The sequence below is a fragment of the Chiloscyllium plagiosum genome, chromosome 11 (genome assembly GCF_004010195.1).
Source record: "Chiloscyllium plagiosum isolate BGI_BamShark_2017 chromosome 11, ASM401019v2, whole genome shotgun sequence".
Lineage (NCBI taxonomy): Eukaryota > Metazoa > Chordata > Chondrichthyes > Orectolobiformes > Hemiscylliidae > Chiloscyllium > Chiloscyllium plagiosum.
In genome coordinates this window covers 84,661,458-84,689,058 of record NC_057720.1, presented here as the reverse complement: position 1 = coordinate 84,689,058, position 27,601 = coordinate 84,661,458, and the positions used below count along the sequence as shown (strand labels likewise).

At 41.0% G+C, this 27,601-nt stretch overlaps 1 protein-coding gene across 7 annotated transcripts in view; it reads left to right on the top strand.

Moving 5' to 3' along the window:
* The window catches only part of ralgps2 (Ral GEF with PH domain and SH3 binding motif 2), a 519,857-nt gene that overhangs the window by 56,994 nt on the left and 435,262 nt on the right, over positions 1-27,601 (top strand). Inside the window, exon 2 of one of the 7 annotated variants that reach the window (XM_043699971.1) lies at positions 24,999-25,058. The exons of the other annotated variants lie outside the window; for them this stretch is intronic. The gene's annotated coding sequence lies outside the window, so the exon portion shown is untranslated. The remainder of the gene's footprint in view (positions 1-24,998; positions 25,059-27,601) is intronic. 7 annotated transcript variants of the gene reach the window in all.

Here is a 27,601-nt window from a genome sequence, read left to right as displayed (position 1 = left end):
GGTTGGGTCGGTGGGTGGTGTGGATCTGACAAGGGAGTCGCGGGGGGAGTGGTCTCTACGGAAAGCTGATAGGGGAGGGTAGGGAAATATATCCTTGGTGCTGGGGTCTGTGGGAGAAAGTGGGAGGATTGGAAAGAAAAGTTGTTCAGGGGCGACGGTCGGAGGAGGAGCGTCTTATCTTCCGACTGGGAACCCTCCAACCGCAGGGGATGAACTTGGACTTCACCAGTTTCTTCATTCTCCCTCCCCCCACCTTGTCTCAGCCGGATCCTTCCCGCCCGGCACCGCCTTCCTGGCCTGCAGTCTTCTTCTTGACCTCTCCGCCTCCACCCTACTCCGACCTATCACCCTCACCTTGACCTCTTTCCACCTATCACATTTCCAACTCCCCTCCTCCAAGTCCCTCCTCCCTACCTTTTATCTTCTCCTGCTGAACACTCTCTGCTCATTCCTGAAGAAGGGCCTGTGCCCGAAACGTCGAATCTCCTGTTCCCTGGATGCTGCCTGACCTGCTGTGCTGTTCCAGCAATAAAGTTTCAACTTTGAGACAACAGGGTCAAAGCAACTTGTTTTCTATGATAACAAATGGTCTCTTGCTGGTCAAAGTCGAGAATTTATTGAGATACTTTATTTATCTTGTCTGATTTCATCTCTGTATATGTTGAGTTTTTTGCTTTTTCCTGTTCCCATTCCAAACATGTCTTATTAGTTCTTTCTGAGTAATGCCCATTGCTGCTTCACTCTGGACTTCAATTTTTTATTTCCAGCACTTTTAGTCTCAAACATAATTCACAATTCACACCTTCCAATCCTTTTGGGGTATGGAGCTGTCTTTTGGAAACGACTTTCTTGAATTCCTGCTGTTGTATCTTGTGTCTCAAAGTAGAAAGCATTTATGGTTTCGTGTCAAGTGTCATTGACCCTCAAGTTCACTTTGTGGCCTCAGTCCTATCCATTGAAAGTCTTTATTTGGCGATTCTGCAGGCCCCTTTTTTGGCCTCTGTACTGTGGATTACTGACATGGATGCATCAATACTTCTGCCTGGAACCAGTTCTTTGCTCAACTGGATCACAAATAGGTATGGCATTTATACTGAAGAAACAACTTACAAATTGGGATGGTAGTATAAACCTTGCTAGATGGTAGTATAAACATGCCTGCTACATTATTTATTCATATAAAATCTATATTTTTAATAGGTAATTCAGGAACAATTATAACTCCTTTACCAGAGCACAGTTTAAATTTACTTAATGCAGGGGTAAAATACACACTCTCCCTCAACATTGAATCAAAGTGTATTGATACAATGAATTTTCTGAAGAAGAGTCTGAATCCTTATTACAGGCTCTGAATCAAATGAGTGTCTCTCAGGATAACAATCTTTTTATACTCTTTCTTGGACAGAAATGGAATGATTTCACCTAATACATAAAACCCCCCATCATTCTTGGCATTTCAATTTATTCCCATTGTAAACACATTAGCTGTAAAGGGTTTCTTTTGAGCTTCACTTTCTGATGCAACTTGCGGAAATTCCTGTCACATGCACCAGTGCCACTGGTTTAACATCCATTTCATTTACTGCTTCTGTCTTTTGAAAAGACTTTGAAAATGTTCTTAATATGGCCACTGTTCTACTGTTCCACATCAAACAATTTACTTTTACATGCTCTGCATTATGGCAATGAAGTCTTACTATTTTTCTGAGATCATTTTTATTCTTCATACTAGCCTGTGTTGAATGGACCAATTTCCCTTAAACAACTAAGCATTTATTCTGTAACTTCATGTTTTCTGATTTTTTTCCTCTTTATTGAAGTTCTTCTCTTCCTTATGTCTTTCCTTCTTTGCTAACCTCTCTCCCTGGAGTTCAAGTTCAAACATTTGCATTTTCTATTCAAGTTCAACTTTCTTCCCTTATTCTCCCTTGTTCCGTTTAAAACTTCTTCATCTGTAACTGAATTCTGCCAAATTCAAGTGTGTTTCTGTCTAAGTTAGATTCTTTTCTTTCAATCTAAGATGCTGTGTTGTTCTCATAACTTAGAATTAATAGCGAGGGCTACAAAATCAAACTTGGCAACTTTTTTGTTCACTCTCTAAACATGCATAGCCATGGTTAATTTCTCCAAATTACTTGGGGGTGTAATCTTCCTTTTCCAGAAAAGCATTGACAGCTGTCATACTGTATTATGTTAGCTTTATATCAGTTTTAGAATTACCAGTTCACAGACACCAGCCATCTCCTTTTCACAGTGAACATGCAATCTTTTAAATTTTCATCCCTCAGCAGGAAGTGGAAGCAGTATGGGAAGCAATGGCCTAGTGGTATTATTGCTAGACTAATAATCCAGAAATTTAACTAACCTTCTGGGGAGTCAAGTTCAAATCCTGCTATGGCAGATGGTGGAATTTGAATTCAATAAACTACCTGGAATTAAGGCTCTAATGATGACCGTGAAACCATTGTTGATTGTCGGGATAAACTTATCTGGTCCGTAGATGCCCTTTTACAGAAGGAAATCTGTCATCCTTCCCTGGTCTAGCCTACATATGACTCCAGAATCACAGCAGTTGTTGATTCTTAACTGCCTTCTGGGTAATTAGGGATAGGCATTAAATGCTGGCCTAGCCAGACGCCCACATCCTGTGAGTGAACCAAAAAAGAAGGAAGGTCATAGGTGTGTTTGCTTCCTGGAAAGAAGACCTGGACTGTTCCATTCATTAACAATCTCCTCTGCTTGGCTGAGCCCCCCCGTCATATTGAAAACTTCTCTTTTAATTCCTCTCCCTTTCTTCAGATCAAAAATGGGTACCTGAATGCGTCTCAATTATGCCTGTCTCTTTGTGAGATATGTGGAATATTGCTTGTTCCAATCCTGCTCTGGCTTCTAGCCACAAAGTTTTTGTCCAATATATCAATGACATCTTTCACTCTTTTGTTTGGAATTGAGAAAATTTAACAATCTTGTTTCCAATTTCCACCCTGTCCTCTCCTTCATCTGGTCCATCTCTGACTCTTCCCTTCGCTTCCTGACATTTGTTTCCATTTTTGAGATAGGATGGCTACTGACATCTACAGGGGAACCTTGATTATCTGAATGAGATGGGCGGGCACTATTTCGTTCGGATAATTGATTATTCAGTTAATCGATTCAATGTCTTTTCTCTGGAGCTCAGGGTTTTCTATTAAGTCTGCTCCCTATTCAGACTAGGCAGCAGCAGTGTGCGTGAGGCCCCACCCCCTCAAACCCTATCCAACACCGCCCCGCCCATACCCTAAACCCCATTCCAACACCACCTTCCCACCCTGATCCCGTCCAACACTGCCCTCTGACCCCAACACTGTCCCCGCCTGCTCCCACCCCCATGTGCCCCCACCCCTGCTCCCTCTCTGGGGCAGCCGGACTGGACACCAACAAAAAGGCTGCTGCTGCTACTGCCTTTTGGAGAGTGAGTCTCCAAATAACTAACACACACACACACACACACACACACACACCTTTTTATGCAACGTTTTGACAGGTTCCACCTCTGCCCTGTTAAGGACAGTGTTGGAGAGATTATCTGGAGAAGGGGGTGTTTAGGGTACATGCCTGTGTAGAACCCCAGGGAATGTGTAGGGTGGGAGAGAGAGGGGTGGAAGGTGAGTCATTTAGAGACGGTGCCTGCACTCCCATCAGTCCAGGACTGTTCTCAGCAGCACTTTTAATCACTGTAAACAAAAGATGCGATCAGTGTTGGACACACGTCTTTGATGTCATGTTTGTGTCGGGACCTCGAGATCTCCTTTTCGGATAATTAGTATACGGATAATTGAGGTTCCCCTGTACTACAAAACCACCAACTCCTGCAGTTACCTGGGCTATTCAACCTCACTGCTCACTTCCTGCAAAGACTCTTCCATTCTCCCAGTTTCCCTGTCTGTGTTGCATCTGTTCCCGTGTTGCCACTTTCTGCAGGGGAGCCTTAGAAATATCCACCTTTTTCCTCAACCAAGGATTCCCCACCACCACAGTTGATAGGGCCTTCAGCCGTGTCTGACCCATTCCCCACACTTCTGCCCTCACCCCATCTCTGATCTTCCACAACACTGTTAGAATCTCCGTGGTCCTCACTTTGCACCCCACATGCATTAAAGGATTGTTAGTACCATTTCCGTCACCTCCAGAGGGATGCCACCACCAGACACACATTCCCCTCTCCTCCCCTCCCTTGTCAGCATTTCGCAAGGGCTATTCCCTCCAGGACACCCTGGTCCATTCCTCATTCATTTCCAACAGCTCCCTGCTCCACCATGGCAACTTCTCTGGCAATTGCAAAAAGTGTAACACTTGCTTATTTACTTCCTCCCTCCCTCCCTCCCTCACAATCCAAAGTTCCAGATATGTCTTCCAGGTAAAGTAGTGATTTACCTGCACTTCGCTCAATCCAGTTGACTGTACTTAGAGTCATGGAGATGATAAGCATGGAAACAGACCCTTCGGTCCAACCCGTCCATGCCGACCAGATATCCCAGCCCAATCTAGTCCCACCTGCCAGCACCCGACCCATATCCCTCCAAACCCTTCCTATTCATATACCCATCCAAATGCCTCTTAAATGTTGCAATTGTACCAGCCTCCACCACTTCCTCTGGCAGCTCATTCCATACCTGTACCACCCTCTGTGTGAAAAAGTTGCCCCTTAGGTCTCTTTTATATCTTTCCCCTCTCAACCTAAACCTATGCCCTCTAGTTCTGGACTCCTCAACCCCAGGGCAAAGACTTTGTGTTATTTATCCTATCCATCATAATTTTGTAAACCTCTATAAGGTCACCCCTCAGCCTCTGACGCTCCAGGGAAAAGGACCCTAGTCTATTCAACCTCTCCTTATAGCTCAAATCGTCCAACCCTGGCAACATCCTTGTAAATCTTTTCTGAACCCTTTCAAGTTTCACAACATCTTTCCGATAGGAAGGAGACCAGAATTGCACGCAATATTCCGACAGTTGCCTAACCAATGTCCTCTACAGCCACAACATGACCTCCCAACTCCTGTACTCAATACTCTGACCAATAAAGGAAAGCATACCAAACGCCTTCTTCACTATCCTACCTACCTGCGACTCCAATTTCACGGAGCTATGAACTTGAATTCCAAGATCTCTTTGTTCAGCAACAGTCCCTAGGACCTTGCCATTAAGTGTAGAAGTCCTGATAAGATTTACTTTCCCAAAATGCAGCACCTCGCATTTATCTGAATTAAACTCCCATCTGCCACTTCTCTGCCATTGGCCCATCTGGTCAAGATCCTGTTATAATCTGGGGTAATCCTCTTTGCTGTCCACTACACTTCCAATTTTGGTATCATCTGCATTGTTCTCTCCTCTCTCTCTGGACTCCTTGGACTCTCTGGACTGCTTATCAGCTTACTCATTTTTGCTCGCCTATCCCCACCCCCTGTCTTCAGCATATACTTGTATGCCACTTCTTCCAAGTTATTATCACTTCTGAAGAGGGTCACTGGACTTGAAACATGAACTCTGCTTTCTCTCTATAGATGTTGCCACACCTGCTGAGTTTCTCCACCAATTTCTATTTTGGTTTCACATTCCCAGCAGTGACAGTTCTTTGTGTTATTTTGGAATATGTTTTTTAAAGTTCATCATGAAAATCATAACCAGCCTTTAGCTTCAGCAACTCCCAACACCCATGTTCACATGAACAAATTCTACAAGAACTTTTCTACAACTTTATAATACTTGATGGGATCTGAGACAGACGACATGGATTTTTCACCAGTTGCAAACTGGACATCCCACACCCTCTCCCGCACAAGCACACGCAACCTCACATGCACAAAACTCACTGTGCATATGCAGAGTGTACGATGCACTTGCACGTGCTCACTATACAAGTCAGAATAGCATGATGTGTCACCAAGTCTCAATGAATTTCACAAGAAATCACAGTACTTCATTTTTGCTGATCTGGTCTGGAAGCCCCCTCTGAAGAACTGCCTCAATGACTGCTTATGTACGGCTTATTACCCTCCTTTCCTCTGTCGACATTCCCCTGAACTCCAGAAACTGCAATCAAACTTGAGTATAACTGTAGCTCGAGTGATGCCTAGCCCCAGTTCTGTCCTGTCCCTGGGTTTTTCTTTGAATTTTAATTTTGCTCAGTTAAATGGCATAAGTATTGCTTGTGAACTTTTTGCTATCCCCTTGTAGAACTGCACTGAAACTGTAATGCTCACAGCCTTTGCCAGAACTCATCACTGTTTTCGTCCAACATAGCCAGTGACTTTCCCAATTATTTTTTCCACCAGGAGTAACTTCTGAGACCTGACTCCAATATTTAGCTGCCCTCTAATTCCTAGATCATCTTTCTGAGCTCTCAGTGCAGAGCCATCAGCTGCTCTTAACCCTTCACAGAATTTGTGTAGTACAGCTGTCCTCCCAGCTGTGCAGCTATCTGTAGCACGCCTAATGTGCAGTCTGTTTTGCTCTTTCACACCCTCACTCACTGACAGTCTCAAATGCCTGTGCTTTTTAACTCTTTCAGTGATCTTGAACTGTCATGAGTGATCTACTGACAACCTTGCAATAAACCTTTTTCTCCTTTTTCTTATTGCTGAATTCCATGCAATACTTTGGAACTGTCAAATGTAGCTTCCTTAGAACAAAGCTTGCCAGAATGTTAAATTTTCTGATTATCAGACTGTTGTTGTTCCAGATTATATAGAGTTTAAGCCTGGGGACCTTGCAGAATCTCCATCAAACCAACTCAAAAGAAATTGCCTGCAGAATTGAAGATTCTGCTGGGCAATTCTCATAAGCCTGGAATTCTCCATTTAAATTGGAGACTTTGGAGTGGTCTGATGAAATTAACTAACTACTTGGTTTAATTCCTGAGTATCTATTTAATGGAGCCCATACTTAGCTCACACACCCTCAACTTAACCCACATCTTGATCCAGAATCCCCTGCCCCCACTCCGCACCTGACCGTCATCCTACCCTAGGTACAGCACCACCTACCTGATCTTTTTGCCTCCTTGCACTGTGGCTCCCTTGCCACCTAAAATGGTACTGTACCCCTTGCCCTTTTGGCATCCTGCGCATCTGGAACCCTACCCAGCTGACATCCAACCCTCATTCATCGGGCGTCATGCACTCTGGCACCCTATTTACCCTACTCCATACTCTCATATCAACCTATCCCAACCCACCCTACTTACCTGGCAGTCTACTCTCCTTGTACTATAACATTACACTTATATTTAGCCACATTGACAGCTGTCTGTGATTCTGGACCTTTAAATTTCAGAATATGGCAACTGACTGTTGTGAGAAGGAGGCATTGTTTTCCTTCCTTTGATAGTTCTGCACTGTGAAAAAGCTATTAGAATGAGAGTACGTCTTCATTTTTCTGAAGAGTTCCTGATGAGAATCTCCGCAGAAATATGGAGTGCACTCATTTCGTAAAAAAAGGGGCATGAGATTGCTGCTACTTGATAAATCCAGTCCAATCAGCAACAGATTCCATCACAAATTATATTGAATTTCTTCTGTGTTGTTTTATAATTGAGGTGCAATTTTCAAAAAAAATAGACATAATTCAATATTTAATGAAAGATACATTTGAAAGTAGTTGCTGATTTGTTTCCAATATACATTCTTGATGCATTCTTATTGCTGTTTTGCATTTGGAAATCAGTGCTGATTTTGTATATGAGTGTAATCTCTAGGACTAGAAAGCACAAGTATAAAATGCATATGAAAAGCGATGAATCATTAAATGTCTTCAGTGTATTTATACAGCAACAACTGAAGATATAAAAGGAAGAAGCAAAGACTTAGATTTTATATTATGCTTTTCACAACCTCAATGTTTCAAAATTGTTCAGAGTCAATTATAGGCAGTCCCCAGGTTGCAAGCGCATTCTGTTCTTGAGTCTATTTGCAAGTCAATTTGTGCACAAATTGGAATACAATGCAGGACATTATAAATGAATTAAATAGTGTGTTTATTATCATATGTATTTAACAATAAGAACAGTAAAATACAGTGAAAAGCTTTTCCAATGTCGCCATGATCCAGCGCCATTTTGAATAGTTTTCAGATAAGAAAAAAAGTAAGAAAACATAACTTTGGGACTCCATCAGTCCTGAGCCAGCTCGTCATCATCAACGCCTACACCACCATCCCTCCTCCATTGCCTTGCCACCATCTACACCTGATCCAACCAATGTTGAAATGGCTACTCTTTAGGTGCCATCTTTTGCTACTGGGCGGATTCTTCTTTGCCACCTGTGTCAGACACACCAAGGTCAGAGTAACATCTCTCGCTGCCAGTCTCACCTCCTCAATGTTACTGTGATGCCCTCCTGCCACCACTTTGCTGCTACAGCTTTGCCGTTACGAGTGCTGGGCCCAACCAAGTTGCTGATTCTCAGGTGCCATCTTTAGCTGCTGGGTCTACCTTGCTTTCGTTGTCTCTGCTGATTTAGCAGCATCGATTCCAATGCCAGGTCCAGTGCTCGCCTGGGATTATTAAGTACTCACTACTGCCACAAGATCCACGTTGCGGCCCACTCAAATCTGTGTTAAAATAATTGCTTGTAGGCAAAGAAAATGTTTGTATATCCGATTATACCCTGTGTGGGATTGCAGTCTCAAGTGCGAGTCTCCGTAAATGGATGTTTGTAAGTCAGGGACCCCTTGTAATTTTTTTGAAATATTGTTGCAATATAGGGAATATGACAGCAAGTACAGAAATATATACATGGCAAACTCTGACGGCAATAATGACGTAACTAATTGATTGTAGGTCATTGATTTAGTCATCTGGTTAAGGATAATTTTTAGCCAGGATACTGGAAAAATAGCCATAATTTATTTTGAATAGTGCTCTGGTATATTTTATAACCTTCTGAGAATGTATGCAGGACCTCTGTTTAATGTCTCATTTGAAAGACTGCACCTCCAATAATGCAGCTGTCATTAGAACTACAGATTTGTGACTCAAATGAGAGTGCTGTTGAAACAAATTATTCTTCATTAACCCTGAAAAGTGGTGGAGGGAAAGGCAACCTGCCATTAATATTATTTCTTGATGTATAATTCTGAACCGTGTTTTGAAAAACCACTTCCTTCTCTGATGCCAGTAAATAAAATTATCACTGAAAACTCTGTGTATTTCAAATTTTATGTAAAAACAATCTTTGACTTCGTTTTCTACTGCTGATCTACCGTCTTTAAATCATTAAACTCCAGGATAATCCTAACTACAGTCACTTGTTTTGTGGAATGCCCTCTACTATGCAAGTGAGTAGATTGCAAAGCTCCAAAAATCAAGATAAATAGAGGCTTCTGTGCTTAAGTGGTTATTTGAACAATGTTTGGTGATGTGTTCTGTTGATGGACTTAAGGCTCAAGAAGGACTGCTCTGTTGATAGGTTTTAGCAAATAATATTAATAAACAACTATTTTTTCTCTTACACCCATCATCTTCTGGTGTGGCTTTTCAAAACTTGATGTTATGACTGCCACTTTAGTTGCCCTGCCATAGGCCACTTGAGGCAGTTTGAATTCCACTAGTTTCATTGAACCAGTTCTTTGTGTCTTACGCAGAAATTACAGAACTTGCAGAGGAACCTGTGCTCTGGTACATGAATCACATAGTTACTTTGCAGAAAGTAACTAAGAAGGCAAATGGAATATTAACATTTGTATTTCAAGGGAAGTGAAATATAGAAGCTTCATTGCAGCTGCACAGGGCCTGGGTGTGATCGTTTTTGGAGTACTATGTACGTCTTTGATCCTCCTTATTTGATAAATACCTTAGAAGCAGTTTGGAGAGGGTCCATTCAACTTGTTCCTGCAATAAAGGGTCTATCTATCTTGTTGAGAAACATTGAACAGTAGGCACATACCCATTGGAGTTTAGAAGAATAAGAGATGATCTTAATGAAATTTGTATGATCATGAGGGGACTTGATTGGTAGGATATTGGAAGAATGTTTCCACTTGTGTGGAAGACCAGAGGTAAGGAGCCACAGTTTAAAACTGAGGTATCCTCATCTCAGTCTTGGGAAAATGTTTTCTTCTTTCGAGAGACATTTGTCTAAGGAATTCTCTTTCCCGGAAAATGGTGGAAGTTGGGTCATTAAATTTATTCATTTGTTCATGGGATGTTGGTGTTCCTGACTATACCCATGTTTATTATCTATCTCCAATTGTCTGGGAATTGATCCACAGGAGATGGGGGAAATACTAAACAAGTATTTTGCATCAGTATTTACTGTGGAAAAGGACATGGAAGGTATAGAATGTAGGGAAATAGATGGTGATCTCTTGAAAAATGTCCATAGTAGAGGAGGAAGTGCTGGATGTCTAGAAATGCATAAAAATGGATAAATCCCCAGGACCTGATCAGGTGTACACTAGAAGCTAGGGAAGTGATTGCTGGGCCTCTTACTGAGTTATTTGTATCATCAATAGTCACAGGTGAGGTGCCTGAAGACCGGAGGTTGGCTAACATGGTGCCATTGTTTAAGAATGGTGATAAGGACAAGCCAGGGAACTATAGACCAGTGAGCCTGACGTCGATGGTGGGCAAGTTGTTGGAGGGAATTCTGAGGGACAGGATGTACATGTATTTGGAAAGGCAAGGACTGATTAGGGATAGTCAACATGGCTTTTTCCATTGGAAATCATGTCTTACAAACTTAAGTTTTTTGAAGAAGTAACAAAGAGGATTGATGAGGGCAGAGCGGTGGATGTGATCTATATAGACTTCAGTAAGGCGTTCGACAAGGTTCCCCATGGGAGACTGGTTAGTAAGGTTAGATCTCATGGAATACAGGGAGAACTAGTCATTTAAATACAGAACTGGCTCAATGGAAGAAGACAGGGTGATGGTGGAGAGTTGTTTTTCATACTGGAGGCCTCTGACCAGTGGAGTGTCACAAGACAATAGACAATAAGTGCAGGAGTAGGCCATTCTGCCCTTCGGGCCTGCACCACCAACAAGGATCGGTGCTGGGTCCACTACTTTTCATAATTTATATAAATGATTTGGATGTGAGCATAAGAGTTATAGTTAGTAAGTTTGCAGATGATACCAAAATTGGAAGTGTAGTGGACGGCAGAGAAGGTTACCTCAGATTGCAACAGGATCTTGATCAGATGGGCCAATGGGCTGAAAAGTGGCAGATGGGGTTTAATTTAGATAAATGCGAGGTGCTGCATTTTGGGAAAGCAAATCTTAGCAGGACTTATACACTTAATGGTAAGGTCCTAGCGAATGTAGCTGAACAAAGAGACCTTGCAGTGCAGGTTCATAGTCGCTTGAAAGTGGAGTCACAAGTAAATAGGATAGTGAAGAAGGAGTTTGGTATGCTTTCCTTTATTGGTCAGAGTATTGAGTACAGGAGTTGGGAAGTCATGTGGCTGTACAGGACATTGGTTAGGCCACTGTTGGAATATTGTGTGCATTTCTGGTCTCCCTCCTATTGGAAAGATATTGTGAAACGTGAAAGCAGTCAGAAAGGATTTACAAGGATGTTGCCAGGGTTGGAGGATTTGAGCTATAGGGAGAGGTTGAGCAGTGAGTTTTGTGAAGATGTGTAGCTTAGGTTGAGGTTTTGCATGTAGGTTTGCTCGCTGAGTTGCAAGGTTCATTTCCAGACATTACGTTACCCTACTAGATAACACCTTCAGTGGGCCTCAGGTGAAGAAATGTTGAAAGTTCCTGCTTTCTATTTATGTATTTGGGTTTCTTTGGGTTGGTGATGTTATTTCCTGTGGTGAAGTCATTTCCTGTTCCTTTCTCAGTGGGTGGCAAATGGGGTCTAACTCAATGTGTTTTTTGATAGAGTTCCGGTTGGAATGCCATGCTTCTAGGAATTCTCGTGCGTGCCTTTGTTTGGCTTGTTCTAGGATGGATGTGTTTCCCAGTCGAAGTGGTGTCCTTCCTCATCTGTATATGAGGATACTAGTGAGAGAAGGTCATGTCTTTTTGTGGCTAGACATGACCCTCTCTCACTAGTATCCTCATATAAATGAGGAAGGCAACCACTTTGATTGGAACAACACATCCATCCGAGGACAAGCCAAACAAAGACACGCATGAGAATTCCTAGAAGCATGGCATTCCACCCAGAACTCTATCAACAAACACATCGAGTTACACCCCATCTACCACCTACTGAGAAAAGGAACAGGAAGTGACACCACAGGAAATAACATCACCACAGGAAATGACATCATCAACCCAAAGAAACCCAAACACAAATAGAAAGCAGGAACTTTCAACATTGCTTTGCCTGAGGCCCACTGAAGGCATTACCTAGTAGGGTAACGTAACGTCAGGAAATGAACCTTGCAGCTCAGCGAGCAAACCTACATCTAAAAGAGGTTGAATAGGCTAGGGGGCTGAGGGGTGGCCTTATAGAAATTATAAAATCATGAGGGGCATGGATAGGATAAATAGACAAGGGCTTTTCCCTGTGGTGGGGGAGTCCAGAACTAGAGGGCATAGGTTTAGGGTGAGAGGGGAAAGATATAAAAATAAACCTAAGAGGCAGCTTTTTCATGCAGAGGGTGGTACCTGTATAGAATGAGCTGCCAGAGGAAGTGGTGGAGGCTGGTACAATTGCAACATTTAAAAGGCATCTGGATGGGTATATAAATAGGAAGGGTTTGGAGGGATGTGGGCCCAGGTGCTGGCAAATGGGACTAGATTGGGTTGGGATATCTGGTCAGCATGGACGAGTTGGACTGAAGGGTCTGTTTCCATGCTGTACATCTCAATGACTCTCTGACACTATGATTGGCTTGAAAGGCTATTTCAGAGAGCAGTTACGAAACATCATATTGGTGTGGGCTCTGCAGTCATATGGAGACCAGACCAGGTAAGGATGGCAGATTTTGTTCCCTGGCGGACATCAATGAACTAGATGGGCTTTTACAACACTTGACAGTTGCTACACATCGCCCCTAGGATAGCTGTTTAAAATTGCAGGTTTTACTATATTCAAATTTCATATGCTAGACAAGCAAACTAGGAAAATGAAATAGAGACCATAACTAGATCAGTGAATATCAGGGCACTCCAGAAGGGCTGAATAGCCTGTTGTACTTTTGTCCTGTTGCACATTTGTGTAGTATACTGGACTAGCTGTTTACAGTTGGACTCCTGCTATATCATTTTGAGTTTCACACTGACTGTTTAATTCTTCTGTCCAGACTCTAGAATTGGTTATGGTGTTTTGCTTCTGCCCATCATGTTTGCGCTGACCATGATGCTATTCTAAACTAATTTCATCTTCCTAAATGTGGTTTGTATCCCTCTATTCCCTGCCTGTTCATGTTTCTGTCTAAATGTCTTTGAAACATTGCATATATACCTACCTCCTTAGCTGGCAGCATGCTTCATGCAGCTACTGCCCTCTATGCAAAAGCATGTCTCGTATATCTTTTAAACTTTCCCCCTCTCACCATAAACTATACTCCCTGGTAACCCTAGAAACAAGACTCCAGCTATCTACCCTATCCATCTCTCTCATCGTTATATATTCTTCTATCAGGTGGCTTCTGGGCCTCTGATTCTATAGTGAAAATATGTGGAGATGCCAGTGTTGGACTGGAGTGGGCAAAGTCAGAAGACACACAACACCAGGATAAAGTCCAACAGGTTTATTTGAAGTCTCAAACTTTTGGAGTGCTGCTCCTTCGTCAGATGAAATAGAAGAAAGTGCACAGGCACAGACTTTATATGCAGAGAGATAATGGTAAGATAATTATGTAATTAGAAGTGTCAAAAAATAAATACACATAGTATGAGTGGAGTGTTAACAGGCTGAGTATCAAATCTTTGCAGGTGATCAAAAATGTCAATAGCTGAACAGCAAGTGAAGGGACCTATGATCCGATTAATAATTACAAAAAAAATCAAAAATAGGATGGTGCTAGAGACAAACCAAATGGCTGGAATAACATGATAGATGTAACAGTCGTGTGACGAGGGTTTAACCAAAGTAACAGATAATCCAGAACTGTACAAACTAATTAAGGTAGAGAGGTAATAGCAAGTTATCGAGGTGGTGGTGTCAAAACAAAACGGTAAGGAGATTTTACACACAACGGTATGGTGTGGTTATATGTAGAGTGACTTGAACCTAAGGTCATGGTTGAGGCTGCCCTCATGGGTATGGAACTTGACTGTCATTTTCTGCTCAGCGATTCTGCGTTGTTGTGTATCTTGAAGGCTTCCTTGGTGGACACTTATCTGAAGGTCAAAGACTGAATGTTCTTAGTGTTCCCTAACTGCCTATCAGTTGTTCGACGATGTTGGGTCGTCTGTTGTTGTAACATCTGCACAATCTCACCGATGTCCCATGCCTCCGAGCATCCTTTCCTGCAGCATATGAGGGAAACAATGTTGGCTGAGTCATATGAGTACATACCATTCATGTGGTGGGTGGTGTTCCCACATGTGATGGTAGTATCTGTGTTGATAATCTGATGTCTTGCAGAGGTTGCTGTGTCAGGATCATGTGGTGTTGTGGTCGCTGTTCCCCTTAAATATTTTTCCTCTCACCTTAAAAATATGCCCCCTAATTTTGAAATTCCCCATTATAGGGAAAAGACATCTGCCATTCACCTTATCTATACCAGTCATGATTTTATAAACCTCTATAAGGTCACTTCTCAACCTACTATGCTCCAGTGGAAAGACTTCCAGCCTATCCAGCCTCTCCTTATAATTCAAACTCTCCATTCCCAGCAACATCCTGGTAAACGTCTTCTGAACCCTCATGTTTATCAACATCTATCCGATAACAGGGTGACCAGAACTGGACACAGTACTCCAGAAGATTGGCTAGCTAACAGGAAACACAGTTGGTTTTGAATTTTTTTTCCTCCAGTTGTCAAGATGTCATGAGTTGTTTGTCACAGGGATCAATGTTAGAATGACATATTTTTGCAATTTATATAAATGTCGGATGAAGGAATGGAAGGTATCATTATTAAATTTGCTGATGACTCTAGCTAGAAAAGTAAATTGTAAGAGCTAAGAAGTTACAAAAGGATAGAAAGTGGTTAAGTGAGTGGACTAAGATCTTACAAATGGAGTATGATATGGGAAAGTGTAAAACTATACTTTTGGCAGGAGGAATATAGAAGTATATTATCCAAAGAGTGAGTGATTGCAGAGCTCTCAGGTGCAGAGGGACATTGATGTTCTTGTGAATGAATTGTAAAAGGCTGCAGGTACAGCAAAGAATTAAGATCAATAGAATGTTCTTGTTTATTGTGAGGGAAATGGAGTACAAAAATATGGAGGTTATGCTTCATTATGTAATGTACTGGTGAGACCACATTTAGAGTATTGTCTACAGTTTTGCTGTCCTTTTTAGGAATGTAAAAACAGTTCGGAGAATGTTTTTGACTAGAATGGGTGGGTTGTCTTATAACAAAAGAATCTAGGCTAATTTTGGCTAGAATTGACAAGACTGAAGGGTGACCAGCTTGAATTGTCTTTAGGGGTCTTGACAGGGTGAGAATGGAAAAGACGCTTCCTCTTGAAGGAGAATCTAGAACAAGGGGGCACCGTGTGAAAGTAATGGGCTACCCATTTAACAGAGGAGGTTAATTTTTTTTCAGAGTTGAGTCTTTGGAATTCTGTTCTTCATAATGTGATTGAAGCAGATTCCTTGAATATTTTTACACAGGAACAGATGTAATCTTGGTAAGCAAGGGGTAGGTGGAAATGTGGAGTTATCAGAGCAGTCTTAATTATTGAATTGCAGGGCAAGCTCAAGGGGCAATTAACTTACAAACTAAGAAACAAATTAGGTTAAGTTTGATATCTGAATTTGAGGGTCTCTGTTTCATGGCTATTCTATTGACAATTATCATACATCTTTTCTGTGATTACTTGGTTATAGCCATTGTTTTGTAGTATTGGAATATTGACTGCATAATCTGTTCTTAAGTTTGACATTTTGGTGCCACCCAGACCTGACTCCACCTCTATGGATGTTTCTGAAATTGGTTTGGATTCTCACAGCCGAAAATTAATTGCTTGTTTGAATTTTACTGCCTTGAGATCATCAACCTCTTTTATCAACTAAGGGATTGGCCAACACCTGCCAAGCAATACCAAGCCATGTAATTGAAAGTCAAAAGATATTCAAGACTTATGCCTGTTTGCAAAGTGTATGGATGGGACACTCTAAATTTGACTAAGTTATTTATCAGTAACCTGTGGACACAAGGAGCAACAGTCTGAGAAATTCTCACATTCAAAGAAATGCACCTTTGTCATATCTGATTTGATTGATTTATTTTCATGTGTATCTTGTGACAAAATACAGCGATAAGTGTTGCCACTCTCTGGCGCCATCTTGAACCACAGACAAATAAACCAAAACGTTGAGTATAAAGGCAGAGAAATGAAGAAATAAACAAAGTGTTCAATTTTACAGTTCATTCTGTGAAGTGTTCCATCATGGGCCATGGGTCTGGTGGCTAGGCAGGAGTCCCCTTTGCTGCACCACCACTGGGGAATGAAAGTCGTCACTCTTTGGCGTCATCTCCCCTCCAATGATATAACCAGTGCCATCTGGGTTATGTGATCAGAAAACCAGAATTAAAAAAAAAACAGAAGTAAAGGAAACAAAGCCAAAATCATTGAGAGAAACGTCCAGGTATTGAATTCTTATTTAAGTCATATTTTCATGCAGATACCTGGGCCAAGCCACAGCCTGGAATCTTGGGAGGAGTTGAATGCTTGCTGCTGCTGACGCTACTGCCTTTGATCTTCTGCTGCCACCAATAACAGCTATTCACCCTTCTATCCAGATCGTCTTTCTAACCGTCTTCTTTCTTTCTCTGGACTCTCTCCCCACCTTTCATTTACTACTTACCCCCTTCCTCCATCCAATCTTTTGCATATAAACTGACATTTTCCTAGTTCCCATCAGTTCTGAGGAAGGGTCACCGGATTTCTCTTCTCTTCTACCAGCTACCAGACCTGCTGATCTTTCCGAGCAACTTCTGCTTTTGTTTCTGTTTTACAGCATCCGCAATTCTTTCGGTGTTTATTCAGGTATGTCAAAAGTCTTTGTGGCCTTATCGACCTGCTAGTATTGATGTTTTTCCTTGACATGAAATGAATAGCAAATAATGTGGTTTATTTTTCTCATCTGAAATGATTTATTGATAAAGGATTGGTTCATTGTTTTTCCCTGGAAATGACTGATACCATGTCATGAATTAAAGACTTGGGTTTCAGGAAGTGAAATATTATCACCAAATTTACAGATGACAATAAAATAGATGGGAAAGTAAGTTGCAATGAAGAAATAAAATGGATATGAAATGATTAAATATACGGGTCAAAATTTGGTAGATGAAGTTAATGTGGTAGGTGTGAGATTATCCATTTTGATCAGAGGAATAGAAAGGCAATTTATTATCTAAATGCAGAGAAACTTCAGAGTGCTTTGGTGCAGAGAGGTCTGGATGTCCTCATAGATGAATTGTAGGTGACTAGTACATAGATACTACAGATAGTAAGGAAGGCAAATAGACATTTGACATTTATTGCAAAAGGAATAGAGTATAAAAGCAGGCAAGTGTTGCTGCAACTGTACAAGGCATTAGTTAGACTGCACTTGGAGGATTACGTACATCTTTGGCTCCCTTACTTGAGAAGTGATATAGTTGTTTTGGAAGCAGTTCAGAGCAGGTTCACTAGATTGATCCCAAAAGATGAGTGGTTTATCTTATGAAGAGAAATTGAGCAGTTTAGCCCTATATTGTCTGAAGTTTAGAAGAATGAAAGGAGATCTAATGGTTATATAAGATACTCAAGGGGTTTAACAAAGTAGATGTAGAAACGACGTTTCCGAACGTGGGGCAAACAAAAGTGGGAGGTCAGTGTTTGGAGAAGGAATTGCAGATTTAAAACAGAGACGAGGATAAATACTTAAACGGTCTTGAATCTTTGGAATTCACTATCCCAAAGTATGGTGAATGCTGAGACACTGAATAAATTTAAGGAGGTAGATAGTCAGATTTTTAATTAGAAATGGTTGAAGTTGAGTTGAGGCTGAGATGAGATCAATTGTGATCGTACAAAATGGTTGAGCAGGCTCGAGAGTAAATTGCCTACTCCTACTCCTAGTTCTTATGAAACATTGTGAAAATGCAGTATAAGGGCGTGAAAAATTGAAAAAAGGAAAGCTAGGATGGGAATGTGACCACGAAAGACTGATGAATGACAGTCATAATGAAATTGGTCAAGCTAGATCATTACCTGAGCAACATAACACCTTGCATCAAAAAGTTCCTTTCCATTTCCTTTGTAGTTCTCGATGTCTATTTCTTGAATTCATAGGCCACTTATTCAAAGTGGTTTGATGGCTGCCGAGCACTTTGCTCATGTGCTTATTGCAGTTAGCATAGCAACTTTAAATGGAGATAATACATCTGAGTTCAGCATTTGCTATGTTTAACCAGCAGGTGGAGTGTTTAAGCATTTCAACATTTGTACAAGTAGAGTCAAAGCGATGTACAGCATGGAAACAGTCCCTTCGGTCCAACACGTCCATGTCGACTAGTTATCCCAACCCAACCTAGTCCCACCTGCCAGCACCCGGCCCATATCCCTCCAAACCCTTCCTATTCATATACCCATTCAAATGCCTTTTAAATGTTGCAATTGTTCCAACCTCCACCACTTCCTCTGGCGGATCATTCCACACATGTACCACCCTCTGCATGGAAAAGTTGCCCCTTAGGTCCCTTTTATATCCGTCCCCCTCACCTTAACCTCTGCCCTCTAGTTCTGGACTCTTCCAACCCAGGGAAAAGCCTTTGTCTATTTATCCTATCCATGCCCCTCATAATTTTGTAAACCTCTGTAAGGTCACCCCTTAGCCTCCGACGCACCAAGGAAAACAGCCCCAGCCTGTTCAGCCTCTCCCTATAGCTCAAATCCTCCAACCCTGGCAACATCCTTGTAAATCTTTTCTGAATCCTTTAAAGTTTCACAATATCCTTCCGATAGGAAGGAGACCAGAATTGTACGCAATATTCTGACAGTGGCATACCAAAGTTCTGTACAGCTGCAACATGACCTCCCAACTCCTGTACTCAATACTCTGACTGATAAAGGAAAACATACCAAACTCCTCCACTATCCTATCTACCTGCGACTCCACTTTCAAGGAGCTATGAACCTGCACTCCAAGGTCTCTTTGTTCAGCAACACTCCCTAGGACCTTACCATTAAGTGTATAAGTCCTGCTAAGATTTGCTTTCCCAAAATGCAGCACGTCGCATTTATCTGAATTAAACTCCATCTGCCACTTCTCAGCCCATAGGCCCATCTGATCAAGATCCCGTTGTAATCTGAGGTAACCTTCTTCGCTGTCCACTACACCTCCAATTTTGGTTTCATCTGCAAACTTACTAACTATACCTCTGAGACTCACATCCTAATCATTTATGTAAATGTTGAAAAATAGAGGACCCAGCACCAATCCTTGTGGCACTCAACTGGTCACAACCATCCACCACCACCCCCTGTCTTTTACCTTTGAGCCAGTATCCAATTGGCTAGTTCTTCCTGTATTCTGTGACATCTAACCTTGCTAACCAGTCTCCCATGGGAAACCTTGTCGAAATCCTTACTGAAGCCCATATAGATTGCATCGATCGCTGTGCCCTTATCAATCCTCTTTGTTACTTCTTCAAAAAAACTCAATCAAGTTTGTGAGACATGATTTCCCACTCACAAAGCCATGTTGACTATCCCTGATCAGTCCTTGCCTTTCCAAATACATGTACGTCCTGGGCCTCAGGATTCCTTCCAACAACTTGCCCGCTACCAACGTCAGGCTCACTGGTCTATAGTTCCCTGGCTTGTCCTTCCCACCTTTCTTAAACAGTGGCACCACATTAGCCAACCTCCAGACTTCCGGCATCTCACCTGTGACTATCGATGATATAAGTATCTCAGCTAGAGGCTCAGCAATCACTTCCCTAGCTTCCCACAGTGTTCTCGGGTACACCTGATCAGGTCCTGGGGATTTGTCCAGCTTTATGCATTTCAAGACATCCAGCACTTCCTCCTCTGTAATCTGGACATTTTGCAAGATGTCACCATTTATTTCCCTACATTCTATATCTTCTATGTCCTTTTCCACAGTAAATTCTGATGCAAAATACTTGTTTATTATCTCCCCCATATTCTGTGGCTCCACACAAAGGCCGCCCTGCTGATCATTGAGGGGCCCTATTCCTGAAGAAGGGCTTATGCCCGAAATATCGATTCTCCTGTTCCTTTGCTGCCTGACCTGCTGCGCTTTTCCAGCAACACATTTTTAAGCTTTGGGCCCTATTCTCTCCCTAGTTACCCTTTTGTCCTTAATGTATTTGTAAAAACTCTTTGGATTCTCCTTATTCTATTTGCCAAAGCAAATGTCCCCTTTTTGCCCTCCTGATTTCCCTCTTAAGTATACTCCTACTGCCTTTATACTCTTCTAAAGATTCATTCGATCTATTCCGTCCATACCTGACATATGCTTCCTTCTTTTTGTTAACCAAACCCTCAATTTCTTTAGTCATCCAGCATTCCCTATACCTACGAGCCTTTCCTTTCACCCTAACAGGAATATACTTTTTCTGGATTCTGATTATCTCATTTCTGAAGGCTTCCCATTTTCCAACCACCCCTTTACCTGCGAACATCTGCCCCCCAATCAACTTTTGAAAGTTCTTGCCTCATACAGTTAAAATTGGCCTTTCTCCAATTTAGAACTTCAACTTTTTGATCTGGTCTATCCCTTTTCATCACTATTTCAACTCTAATAGAATTCTGGGTAATCCAAGATGGAGGACGGGAAAAATTTCTGGCTGTAACGGATGCTCCTTTTTTGAGTTATTGTAGGTGTTGGAGGTGATTTCCTCGAATTCCAGGAGCAGCAATTACTGTGTTATATGCTGTTGCATTGTTTTGGAACTTTGGGAAAAAAAGGTCAAAACAACAGCAGTTTTAAAAGGAGAAGAACAGACCAAGGAAGGACATGGTGAGGTCAGTGCAGGAGAGAGAGAGAAAGAAACTGACACCACAGTGTACCTACACAGTTACTGCCTTTGCTTTGTATCACTGAACATTGGAGTGTGTCTGGGAAAATTAATAAACAGTGAAATTCACAACTGATCTTTGAGGAACTGTTTGGGCGAATTCACAGCACAGAATCAGATAAGTGAATAGTTTTACGTGTGGCCTACAAGAAGTCTGCATCAATGAGTAGAGTGGGTTCTTTATTGCTTATATATTTTTTGGAGATAAGTCTCTTGATTAAACTTAAAATATAAGCCATAACTATTAATTTAACCTGGAGCATAGTTTTGTAGAGGAATAAGACAATGTTATTTTCTGGATCTGTAAATTGTGAAGAAGCAAAAATGGCCTTTTAGTAGAGTGATATGCACTTCTTGTCAGACGTAGGAGTTTAAGGAGAGTTTATGGGTTACTATGGATTATATCTGCAATAAATGCTGTTGGTTGCGAATCCAATCAGATCGAATGAAAAAAAAGTATTTAAATGTTTAGTTGTGAAAAAGATGAATTATCCTAATTCTGTAGGTATGATTTGTTTAATTAAAATTTGGTTCTGGTTATGTACATTAATGAGTGCAGACATCAATACAGAGGTTTATGTTGGCATTTGATCATATTGACGTGATATTTGGGTCAGTTCCTGCTTTAGATAAAACAACATTTGCCGTGTGTAATTTGAATACTTCTGGTATTTTCATCAAACTATAACAAATTTTAATCAGGAAGGTGGGATGAGTTTAGTTTGGGATTATGTTCGGCAGGCACTGGTTGGACCAAAGGTTCTTTCCATGCTGTATGACTATGACAAATCAAAGCCACCCACCAACTGAAGGAAGAACGCCTCAAGTTTCACCTTGGGACCCTATCATATGGCATCAATATTGACTTCACAAGTTTCTAAATCTCCCCTCCCTCCTCCATATCACAGATCCAACCCTCCAACTTGGCACCACCCTCTTGATCTGTCCTATCTGTTCATCTTCCTTCCCACCCATCTGCTTCATCCTCAGCACCAACCTATCACAATTACTCCCCACGTGTATCCACCAATCACCTTCACACCTACCCCCCTGCCCCACCCCCACCCCAACCACCTTTTTATCTCTCATCCCCCTTTCCCCTTCATATTCCGAAACATCGACTTTGCTGCTCCTCAGATGCTGCCTGACTTGATGTACTTTTCCAGTGCTACCCTTTTTGACTTGTCTATGACTCTATTGAATTGAGCTCCACATAGATATTAATGCCTTGCAAGAAGATAGGTTTAAAAAAAACACTTTGGAGCACTGTTTCTTTACTGTTGTGTATATATTGCAACATGTCTCTTCAGTAAAGTAACATTGTCAGCAATATATTTTCTTTTGACAGTACCTTAGTTTCAGTTCCTGGCTGTGCTGGAAGGAAGTTTCAATTCAGTGATTCTGAATTTCACTAAGTATATTAAGTGATGTTTGTACAGATGCAGTCTTGCCTCGTTCAGACTTCAGAAAATACCAAACTAGCAGGGAGTGGGGTGGAAACCGATTTGATGACTGCTTTCAAGAAGGAATTTAATATTATCTCAATATAAATTCTTTGCAAGGCTACGAGAAAAAGGAAGAGGTGTGGAATAAGTATCTTGGAGTCGTCAAATTACTTTTAGAGGATGTTGGCATGGGCATGTTAAGCTAAGTGGTCTGTTGTGTTGTAACCATTCTTGGACTTAGCACATTTGTGGGTTCTTGGTTTGTGCAAAATGGCTGTTGTACTTCCAATAGTTATTTATCCATTGTATCAGCCATTGAAATGGAATTATGGTTGAACATATGGGTGGGCGAGTGTATTTTTAGCAAATAAAGTCTGTTCACAGGCTTTTTTAAAGAGGGGTCAGTGCATCATCGAGGGCTGAAGGGCCTGTACTGCGCTGTTTTATTCTGTGGGTCTTGTAAATAAAATGACAGCAGAGTTTATGTACGACTAAAATGAAAGTAAAATGACAAAACTATGATTTCAATAGATGGTGGGATATAGTTACATACAAATTATGTATATAAAATTAATTCCAGTCACTTAAAGTGGTTGGGGGAAGGATACCCCAGTTGTTTCCATTCTGGTCGAAAACAGTGGATTCATTTTTTTGACTTCCCATTGACTGTCATTGTGTTGCAAAGCATTTCACCATGTGAAATATTTTGGGATTTATTTCTGAGGGATATCCAAGTTTCATTATTTTAATTGGAAGGAGATGAACTCTTTACACTGACTTGCTTAAGGCATGCTCATTATTTATGTGGCCTATAATTATTTTCATTCTTTCATACATGGGATGTGAGCATCATTGGCTAGGTCAGCATTTCTTGCTCATTCCTAGTTAACTCGAGGGCAGTTTGCTGTGGATCTGGAATCATATGTACGCCAGACCAAGTAAGGACAGTGGATTTCCTTCCCTAAAGAACATTAGTAAAGTAGATAGGTTTTTACAGCAATCGACAATGGTTACATGATTTTTCTTAGACTTGCATTTTATTTCAGATTTTTCTGATTTCAACTTTCATCATCTATCATTGTGGAATTTTAGCCCATGCCCCAAGAACATCCCTCTGGGGTACTAGTCCAGTGACATTACCACTACACGCCAGCCTCCACCTCTTCCTCTGGCAGCTCATTCCATACATGTACTACCCTCTGCATGAAAACGTTGCCCCTTAGGTCTCTCTTATATCTTTCCCCTCTCACCCTAAACCTATGCCCTCTAGTTATGGACTTCCTGACCCCAGGGAAAAGACTTTGTCTGTCTATTTATCCCATCCATGCCCCTCATAATTTTGTAAACCTCTATAAGGTTACCCTCAGCCTCTGATGCTCCAGGAAAAACAGCCCCAGCATGTTCAGTCTTTCCCGATAGCTCAAAACCTCCAACCCTGGCAACAACCTTGTAAATCTTTTCTGAACCCTTTGAAGTTTCGCAACATCTTTCCGATAGGAAGGAGACCAGAATTGCATGCAATATTTCAACAATGGCCTGACCAATGTTCTGTACAGCCGCAACATGACCTCCCAACTCCTGTACTCAATACTCTGACCAATAAAGAAACGCATCCCAAACACCACCTTCACTGTCCTATCTACCTGTGACTCCACTTTCAAGGAGCTATGAACCTGCACTCCAAGGTCTCTTTGTTCAGCAACACCCCTTACCATTAAGGTGCATAAGTCCTGCTAAGATTTGTTTTCCCAAAATGCAGCATCTCGCATTTATCTCCATCTGCCACCTCTCAGCCCATTGGTTCATCTGGTCCAGATCCTGTTGTAATCTGAGGTAACCCTCTTCGCTGTCCACTACACCTCCAATTTTGTACCTCTTATGCTCGCATCCAAATCATTTATGTAAATGACAAAAAGTAGAGGACCCAGCACCGATCCTTGTGGCACTCCTCCTTTAAACTCAGTTTGTATCTTGAGTTCTATGTTCTATGGGTCTTGTAAAAAAAAAATGACAGCAGAGCTTATGTATGACTAAAATGAAAGTCATTTACCTTTTCCTAATGCACTGAAGTTATTTCTGAAGGTAGATGCTGAACAGCTTTGATTCTAATATTGACTTATAAATTTTAGAGGATTACTTGAATTGGTTTGTACTTCCTAAATGCATTCCATTGTCATTTGTTCCATTAGTAGATTCACATTAAGCAAACAGCATTATGAAAGGTTAATAATTTGAATCAAGACTTTTTCTTAATCCATCTTTGCTAAAAAGAACACTAAATTATTGAAACATTTGTGGTTTCCTGTTCTATTGTACCCAACTTCTCACTTATTTTAGGTGAATTCATGTTTATGTTAAAACCCATCAATGTTTTCTCATTATAGACTTTAATTATTTCAGATTGTTGTGAATGCTGTTCTTTTTGGAACTGATCACATGAATGTCATCTGCCATTTTTTTGTAAGTATCTTTCTACCTGTTAGTGTAGACAGCAATATTCCAAAAGAGAATGCAGCGCAAGTCAATTGACTTTCTCCCTATTGTGAATTTTAATGATCATATTCATGTAACAAGTATCAAGTGGGTTTAATCATGTCAGCTAATTTGGCATGTATGGTGTACATCAAACATCTTGTTAAGGTTTTCTTGTGTACCTTTGTCAAATGCCTTCAGAAAGCCCAAACTAATTACAATCACTGCCTTTGTAATTTAATTACTTTTAAAAAAGATTCAAGAGGATTTGTTGAATGTAATGTGTTAAAAATTCCATATTGACTGTCATGATTAGAGGACTAGAGTAATATTTTGACAGGGACTTTTGACTAATCTTCCAACTTCTGATAGTTTGACTTGTAATTTCTAAATTCATGAATGCTTTTTTGATTTTTGAGATTATTGCTGCGAATATTTGGAGTTGTGAGAAAGAACTAAACCCAATTCACCAAGTGTAGCTGAGAATAACAGCAATTGTTGGCTAATTTCGCCTGTAATTCAGGAGGTTCATATGCCAGATTGGTTGCACTGTACAGTGACCATTCCAAGTGACAGGCTCAAAAACAAAAATTGCTGGAAAAACTCAGCACGTCTGGTAACATCTGTTGAGGGAAATCAGTTAACATTTTGGGATGAGTGACCCTTCCTCAGACTACTTCGCCAATGAACCCAGGGACCCTAGGGACAGGTTTCTGCTGATTGGCACTGGGTGCACCCCCTGTTTCAATACCCTATAAATAACTATTTCCTGCTTATGGATGTACTCTTATAGCAAATGTAAACGGCTCAGTTACAAGCTGAACTGGTTTCAGTAAATTAGCTGTTAATATAGTTATTGGCACGCATATGATTGTACAGCAGGTGCTACCCCATTGCAGAATCACATCAAGCAGTGGACCTTTGTTTTAGATTTCAAAGTGTGGACTGATTGAATGCTGTCTGTACTCGTGCCTTTGGTTATTCATAATAGGCAATGATGTTGCCAATTGCTGAGATATATGGTCCTCCATACCTGGCATTGTTTTGGCACTGAAATTCATGTATAACATTGCTTGTTGTATGTTGGGTGAAATGTTGTTTGGACTGGTTTCGTTATTTTTATTAGTGAAAATTACCACTTGTATAGCCATTGGGCAGTAGCAATGCAAAATGACTTCCTTAATTTTTTGTTTCTTGATTCTTGAAACACTGTCCTTCCAGGATAAGATTTGTTTGGATGACTGGTTGACAAGTTGATTTTGGTTGGCTGCAATGTTGTCTATTGAATAACTTGTTGTGATTGTTTGAAAATTGGCATTCTGTGTTTGTCTTTTGAGTGCAGGACAAAAGGCTTGGCAATGGACTTCAACAGTATTTAAGTTGTTTACTATCAAGTGACAGTTAAATTATTTTGACATTTCCTGATTCTTTAATACTCTTACATGATTTAACTAAGCTTTAGTTAAGCTATTTCAGTGTTGATGTTTAAAATCGGTGAAAGCTCTAATGATAGTCATCGATCTACTGTAACTCTGTTTCTCTTAGATTAGATTAATTACAGTGTGGAAACAGGCCCTTCGACCCAACAAGTCCACACCAACCCGCCGAAGCGCAACCCACCCATACCCCTACATTTACACCTTTACCTAACACTACAGGCAATTTAGCATGGCCAATTCACCTGACCTGCACATCTTTGGACTGTGGGAGGAAACCGGAGCACCCGGAGGAAACCCATGCAGACATGGGGAGAATGTGCAAACGCCACACAGTCAGTCGCCTGAGTCGGGAATTGAACCCGGGTCTCTGGCGCTATGAGGCAGCAGTGCTAACCACTGTGCCACCGTGCCGCCCACTATCTCTGTACAGATGCTCTCTGACTTGAGCATTTTCAGTTTTTAGTTCACATTTCCAGAACCTGAGGGTTTTGCTTTGATAGTTAATTTTGAATATTCTATCTGCTATACATGCAGTTTTTTTGAGAAAAGCAGTTTAGACTGTCTTGCTACAACATTTGATTCTCGCTACGTTGCATTGACAAAAATCTGCTTGCACACATTTTTTAACACTGATCATTGTTGTCTTGTGTGTTTCTCTTATTTATTGGGATACACTTCTATATCGTCTAGAAAAATCTTAAAAATACTGTATTGTTACATTTCTTTGTTCTGAATTTTATTTTCCTGGAAACTTTTCTATGATCTATAAAGATGGACTCAACATTTCTTTGTTATTTTTGACTTTGCCTGAATTACTGTTCGAAAATGATCATGGTTATCACCCATACCTTGTTGAGTTTTGAAAAATTTTCTAACCAATCTGCTCAGTGATGTTATAAACCCCCCCCAAACCCCCAGAATAGGTGGGACTTGACCCTAGGTGTCTGGCTCCTAGAGGTATGGACACTGCCACTGTACCACAACATTCCTGTTGTTAATCTCCTCGAGAATACAAGAACTAAATGATTAGTGAAGCTACCTGATTCAATAATGCAACTTTCCCAACCAACTTGTTTGATTTTTGGTACATAG